The sequence below is a fragment of the Monodon monoceros genome, unplaced genomic scaffold (genome assembly GCF_005190385.1).
Source record: "Monodon monoceros isolate NGI ecotype Baffin Bay Population unplaced genomic scaffold, NGI_Narwhal_1 Super_Scaffold_14, whole genome shotgun sequence".
In the NCBI taxonomy this organism is placed as follows: Eukaryota; Metazoa; Chordata; class Mammalia; order Artiodactyla; family Monodontidae; genus Monodon; species Monodon monoceros.
The window spans coordinates 69,139,908-69,146,775 of NW_021703770.1; the positions used below are offsets into that span (position 1 = coordinate 69,139,908).

At 36.2% G+C, this 6,868-nt stretch overlaps 1 protein-coding gene across 4 annotated transcripts in view; it reads left to right on the forward strand.

Moving 5' to 3' along the window:
* Window positions 1–4,228, forward strand: part of CA8 (carbonic anhydrase 8) — a 212,338-nt gene extending 208,110 nt beyond the window's left edge. For 3 of the 4 annotated variants that reach the window (XM_029222670.1, XM_029222671.1, XM_029222673.1), the window contains one exon: window positions 2,461–4,228. The gene's annotated coding sequence lies outside the window, so the exon portion shown is untranslated. The remainder of the gene's footprint in view (window positions 1–2,460) is intronic. The other variant, XM_029222668.1, reaches the window with a different exon arrangement.
* Window positions 4,229–6,868: the final 2,640 nt, after the last annotated feature.

The following is a 6,868-nucleotide window of genomic DNA, read 5'->3' on the forward strand; positions in this document are numbered from 1 at the left end:
GTTATGTGCCCAGGAGGCACTGTTGTCACATTATATCTGTTGTCGTATTCCATTCTCACACAAACCCTACAAAGTAGGTATTGCTATCTGGGGCTCAGAAGGGGCAAATAGATTGCCTAAAATCTTCCAGCCAGTTGGTGGCAGAGCTGGGATTTGAACTTGAGTCTTTCCGATTCCACATCCACACCCCCAGAGTGTGATCAATTGAACTCAGGGACATAAATTTTTTTTGTAATTTTTCCAGCTAATCTGGTATCATGCAGTGAATGAGATCAAGCATCCATCTCTTGTGGGTGGGGGGGAGCTAATAGATCATCCTCAGAGTGCCTTGGCTTTGGGAGGTGACATTTTCTTTGTTTGAACAATGTAAAGGAGAAAAATTCAAGAAGCATAGGGCATTAACTTTAGTTTTCCTGTGAGGGAGATTTTAACAGTGAGCAACCTAAATTCCCCAGCAGAGTCCACACTCAGGTGAATTAGAATTCATTCTACATTTATTGAGAATCCTGTAAATCAAACCATTAGAGCTTTAAAATGAACAAGACACCTGAGAGCTTGTGCACCTGTTGCACTCTGGTTGTATGTTCAATGTTAAAATGCTTTGGGTAAGACCTGACCTCATGCCATTAGAGTGACTGAATATTTACTTACCTATCTTTTGTCTAATTGATGTTTTAGACCATGGTAGCTTAATTTTTAGAGTAGTTGGGTAAAGCGTAATTGAATTACTTTCATAAACTTGGAATCTCTGCCTCTAGACCAACCTTTCCCAAATGTGTTCTGCAGAGCATTGGTCCATCAAGATGTTTGTTAAATCAAGACGTGACTGTCCCATACGTTTGGAGAATCCTGAATATAATATTTTTCTTCTGCAGATTGACAGTGCACATTAGCATATTAGAGACTGACATGGTTTTGTTTGAAAGAATCATATTTTACTCTATGTAATCAGAGTTTCCACAGTGTTTTTTGAATACAGATTCATTTTTTCCACCCAACTTCTAGAGTTATGTGGAACACATCTTAGGAAATGGGGGACTCCAGGTATTTTCCTTTTACAAAAAATTCATCCGTGCTGACCTTTAGGCTCCTTTTAAAAGCTCTAAAATGCTGAGGCTTTACAGTTTGGATCATCAGTCTGATTTATGTCAGTCACTTTGATTTGTAAATGTGTTGGGTTATAGTTGTCAAATGCGTACACAAACAATGTCCTACTTTACCTTTGAAATCACTTCTGTGAGCATAATCTTAAAGATTTGGTCATGATTCACTATCTTATTTGAAATTTTAGTTTGGAAATATGTACCCCAGCATTATTAATGTTTTCTAATAAGTTGTTCCAGAAATTATATGTATTTATGTGAACATATGCATACATGTGTGGACATGTATATGTACATATGTACAAGCATATCCACCCACATACCATGTATGAACAATTTTAAAGTATTCCATTGTATCATAATTTATTTTTTATTTTTTTTCACATCTTTATTGGAGTATAAATGCTTTACAGTGTTGTGTTCATTTCTACTGTACAACAGAATCAGCTATATGTACACATATATCCCTGCATCCCCTCCCTCTTGCGTCTCCCTCCCACCCTCCCTATCCCATCCCTCTAGGTCGTCACAAAGCACCGAGCTGATCTCCCTGTGCTATGTATCATAATTTATTAAGGAAGGAAATTATTTAGCTTTTTCTAGTTTTTTTTGCTTCAGTGAATATCCTTATACATAAAATCTTTGTATGATTAGGTGGTTATATCTCTATGATAAGTTCCAAGAAGCAGAATTCTGGGTGAAAAGTATATGCGCTCTAAATTTTAATAGATATTTGTTGTCCAAAAGATTGGGCTTGTTTATTTTTAGCAACTGTATTAAAGTGTGTTCCCCCAGTCCCACCTCTGGCAACACGAGTAGATGTATTGAACTGAAATCTTAGCTGATGTTGTTTTCTAAATGGGAAGACTATTAGTTCTCTCAAAATGTACGTTTCATGTGTTCTATATTTATTATTTCCTGATTTATTTAATAGAAATGTCACATTATTTGGGGACTAGGAAGCAGTGGTCTTTGTGCTCAAACAGTTACCGTCTGCAGTTATTACACAGGAAATTAATGACAATAACTAAAAGCTTTGTTTTTATTTATTATTATGCATGACGTGTAAATTTTTTGTTTAGAAAACAGTTCAAGCATTCGTTTATTTATTTTGGTTGAAAATACATGTCTCTATGAAATTTTGCATTAATAGATTCTGCCAGAGAAATAAAATTATGGTAGACTTTGTGGAAAAACTGCAGAGATGACAAGCTTGAGCACGAAGATATTTTTGAAATTTCCACATTTTCTTATGAAACTTCTCGTTTTTGCTGTCTTGTTGAACTGTAGAAAGACTTTCCAGTCTGCCTTGGAGGAATGTCAGTAACATAATCGGTTCCTTCTCTTTGCCTTAAAGGAGGAAGACAGTGGTCCTATAGTGCCCATGGGTGAGAAACGGAAACTTTGAGCTGCAGCTTCGGTTTATCCTCAAAGCCTGCATTGTTTGTCTTCATCTAATCGAGCTTTAGTGGACATCTGTGACAGTTGCCTGTACACATGCTCTAATGAAATACTAGAAATGGCTGTAAATTCAAAAGAAACCCCATATTATGTATCCGCATCACTGCTGCTAGTATTCATATTTTTGCACATACTGTTTATTGCTTATGTGTAGAAGAAATGAAACTAGTTTTCAGAGTTATTATTAATATGAATATATATCATGTATTAATACTGAGGACAAATACATTTCCAGCGTTCGCAGTCCTTCATTTCCTGTCTCCAACAGAAAATTCACTCATTCAGAAAATAATGTAATTCTTGATAATAAAATGAGAGTTTTGATCAAGAACAGCATATACAGCTCCAAAATGGAATGTGAAGGATTAGTAAAAAACACATCTCATGTTACTTTGCAACCCTCATACCACGGTTAATGTCAGGGTGATTTGTTATAAAACACGATTTGGGAGTTAATGTAAGAACATAATACTCACTTTATATATTACTTTCTTAGTTAAAGGATTTAATTATACGAATCTAATCATACTTATTTGACATATTAGAAGCTGAGGTTTCTAGGAATTTGAGAAAGGTATAAGAAATAAATAGGCTAAAGAGAAAGTGGATACTTTATTTTATAGCTTTATTTTCCATGATAGAAACATAAATTTAATAGTATCCTATAATAATTTAGTGTTGTACATTTTGTAAGACTTTAAAATATTTTATTTTATAGGTTTCACTTTGGCATATTGAGATCTTTGTTTTGAAGATGAATCATATCCTTATTTTAATTAATTTTAAGTGCTACTGGCAAATTTAAGCGTATGCTTAGATGCAGTTAGATGTGATAGAATGAGATAATTTATGTAAAGCAGTAGAGTGCCTGGCACAAAGCAAGTACTTAATAAATGTTATTAGTTGTTGTTATAATTATTGTTGTAAAACTAATGACTTCAATAACGTGTTGCACTCAATTTTGAGGGATTTTGTGATGCAGAATATCTAAGTTAGAAATAGAAAATAATACAGATGGAATAATTATGTGTTGAGAGATTTTAAATGTGTTGGGTAAAGGTTGTAATAATGAAAAGCATTAAATGCAAATAAAAAAAATCTTACTAAGTATCCCTGAAAACAGAAGCTAAGAAGGTTCACGGTGGAGCCTTGGGCAGGGAGAGAAAGGACCAGAGCTGCCCCAGAGAGAGGAAGCGGAGGCGGATGAAGGGTCAGCATCTAACAAAGCCCTGGACCACATGAGGGCAGCATCAGGCAGAGCCTCTGAGAGGTAAAGGCAGTCCCAGGATTTTCCCTTCTTTAGTTTCTTGTATACAAAAATGAAGAAATGGCAAAGCATGGCTACAAAAACTTGGCATATTTGAATACGTATCTTATAGACTAAAACTGATACCACGTAATTGCCAGACATTGGCTGCAGGTGTGGCCTCATTTGCAGTTAACATCAAAAGACAAAATCAAAACCCTCTCATGAGTGAGAGGCCAACAGGGCTGCTGGCAGTCCTCTGCTAGACCCTGTGTTCAGGCCCTGGGGCTAAACAGTACATGGGCACCCAGTGTCACTGATCCTGATGTGGTTGGCACTGAGCAGCGGGGGACCGTTCTTGGACTTAACTTCTGATGCTTCCTGCAGTCTCCAGTCACTTGTCGCTGAAAAATACAAAATACGCATAACAACAAAAACTAATTCAAATGACTCTCAGGGTAATATCTTGTTGCCCATATTTTCCCCTCCAAAATATCTTTTTTAATTGAAGGAATCAAATTTATTTACTGGATATTTTCTGATTCAAAAGACTGAAATGAACTACTTGGTTCAGCTTGTGGTGTTCATTGGTGAGATTGTGTGGAAGCTTATACTCTTTAATGTGGGAAGCCCCTTCATTCCACCATTAGGTACCTCAGACCCAGATTAGGAATGCTGCTTGTAGTGATGCTTTTGTGGGAATGAAGTTGAAAGAGTAATTTGTCAATAACAAAAGTGTAAATGACTGGTCAGAAATCTATCTAGTTTTGATGGTGGCATGGGAAAGAAAAGTATGGGATGGACCTGGAAATTGGGGAAGAAGCTTCCCAAAGCAGAAGTGTGTGTATGGGGTAGTTAACTAGGGATAAGGGACGGATCTTGACATTTAATTTAGGGTGGATTTTGTTTACCTGAAAAAATGGCAAACTGAGGGTTTTCTTCTCATATGGTTTACACATATATAAGCACCTCTTATTCAAGGTAATTAATGTAGCTGATGGTATGTAATGTAATATTGATCTCAGAAAGTTTGGTCAGTTAAGGTAATTTGAGTCATTTTGTTGGTCAGTCTAGCTGAAAGACTTGCTGATTTTGTTGGTTCTTGATCCTTTCAAAGAACCAACATTTGATTCTGTTGGTTTTCTCTACTGTGTTTTTATCTAATCTTTATTATTTCCTTCCTTCTACTTGCTTTGGGTTTATTTTGTGCTTTTTCCATTATCTTAAGGTGGAAGTTTAGGGTATTGGTTTGAGATCTTTTTAATAAAGGCATTTGTAGTTATAAAATTTCCTCTAAGCATTGCTTTAGCTGCATCCTATAAGTTGTGTTTGTTATATTTTTGTTTTCTTTCATCTCAAAGTATTTTCTAATTTGCCTTGTGATTTCTTCTTTGACCCAATGGCTTTTTAGGAGTGTGTTGCTTAATTTCTACATATTTATGAATCCCCAAATTTCTGTTATTGAGTTATAATTTTCATTGTAACACACTTTGTGTGATTTGAATTCCTTTAAACTGATTGAGGCATGTTTTATGGCCTAGATATGGTTTATTCTGGAGAATGTTCCATGTGTATTTAAGAAGAATGTGTATTCTGCTGTTGTTGGTGTTATGTTCTATGTCTGTTAGGTCTAGTTGATCTTCTGCATATTTCTGTCTATCACTGAAAACAGGATATTGAATTCTCCAGCGATTATTGTTGAATTACCTATTTCTTGCTTCAGTTCTGTCAGTTTTTTTTTTCATGTACCTTGGGACTCTGTTGTTAGGTATATATACATTTATCATTTTTATATCTTTCTGATGGAGTTGTCCTTTTATCATTATAAAATGTCTCTCTTTATCTCCAGCAACATTTTTGTTTTATAATAGACTTTCTAAGACATTAGTATAGCACTCCAGCTTTCTTATGGCTGCTGTTTGCCTGATACGTGTTTTTCCATCATTTTACTTTCAACCTATTTGATCTTTAAATCTAAAGTGTGTCTCCTGTAGACAGCTTAAAGTTGGATCTTGTTTTTCCATCTAGCCAATCTCTGCCTTTTGGTTGGACTGTTTAACCCATTTATATTTAATGTTGTTGATATATTTAGGTTTATGTCTGCCATTCTACTTTTTGTTTTCTACCTGTCTCGTGTCTTTTTTTGTTTGTTTCTCTGTCCCTCCTTCATTGCTCTCTTTTGCATTAAGTGACTATTTCCCAGTGTACTGTTTCTTTTTTTTTTTCTTTTATTATTCTCCAGTGTACTATTTCAATTGCTTTAATGATTCTTTTTAATACTTTCTTTGGAGTTTATTTTCTTAGTGGTTGCTCTAGGGCTTACCATATATTGATACATGTTAATTTATTAGAATCTACTTCAGATTTATGTTAACGTGATTACAGTTGGTGTTCTTTGTTCTTGTCAACTGCCTCTTGCCCTAGGCAAAATCTTTGAGTCACAGCTCAGGAGCTATGGGTAGGGACAGTGGTTTGCTCTTTGTGGAGTGACACTCCTGCTTTGCAGACAGGGTTCTGGGTAGGGGCAGAAGCCTCTGGTTTTTGTGGCTTGCCTCTCCCAGACTGAAACTTCCACCCTATGAATAAGCCAGGGTGAAGGTGACCAAGGTCCCAGTATTCTCAGCCTGCTGCACCTGGTGTAGAACCTCTGCTTTGTGAGTGGGGGCTGGGTGGAAGAAGGGGGCTTATGAGCTCTTGGAATTTAGTCTCTGTGAACCTTTTATGTATCCCTTGGTTGGGATTTGAGGGAAGAGGGAGCCCCATCTTCCTGGCCTTGCCCACTTAGAATGGATAGTTAATCATGCTAAACTGGGGTGAGTGTGTTTATGGCTCAAATTCTAAATAATCTTATTGAGATTTAGGAGATTTTTCTTGAATACATTTTTTCTCCATTTGCTGTATGTCCTTGGGAAAATTTCCAGACACTTTAAATTTCTTCTTCTTTTTATTCTATCAGGTATGGTAGTTGCACTGGGAAGCAGGTCTGTGGAGCTTCTCACATGTCCATTCTGGGTGTAATGCTGTCATCTAAGATGGCACATTACTCAAAATGTCAGGC